General features: G+C 41.1%; 1 protein-coding gene across 1 annotated transcript in view; it reads right to left on the bottom strand.

Annotated features, from left to right (window-relative positions):
• The window catches only part of TRMT2B (tRNA methyltransferase 2 homolog B (S. cerevisiae)), a gene marked incomplete at its 5' end in the record, with an annotated part of 31479 nt that overhangs the window by 23595 nt on the left and 7534 nt on the right, over nucleotides 1-350 (bottom strand). The window lies entirely within an intron of this gene.

The raw sequence follows: 350 nt of genomic DNA, 5'->3' as shown, positions 1-350 counted from the left end.
CCAGTATTCTTCCCTGGAGAATCCCATGGACAGAGGAGCCTGGCCGGCTACAGTCCATAGGTCGCAAAGAGTCTAACAAGACTGGAACAACTAAGAACGCATACATGCATAACAAACAGACCCTAAATAATAGTGAGACCAATTTAGAAGCTATTGTAGCAGTCTGAGAGAAGATGGAAGCTTGGACTGGAGTGGTAGTAATCATGATAGTGATAATGGTGGTGGAAATAGAAAGAAGAGGGTGGAGTCAAGATATTTTTAGAAAGAAAAACTGAACCCAGTAAATAAATAATAACAAAACCAAAAACAAAATAAGAACAAAACTCCCCCATCACTGCCCCACAGCACCA

This window comes from Bison bison, unplaced genomic scaffold (genome assembly GCF_000754665.1).
Source record: "Bison bison bison isolate TAMUID 2011002044 unplaced genomic scaffold, Bison_UMD1.0 scf7180017835053, whole genome shotgun sequence".
Lineage (NCBI taxonomy): Eukaryota > Metazoa > Chordata > Mammalia > Artiodactyla > Bovidae > Bison > Bison bison.
The sequence above is the reverse complement of the archived record's forward strand: the minus strand, read 5'-3'. Positions and strand labels throughout refer to the sequence as shown.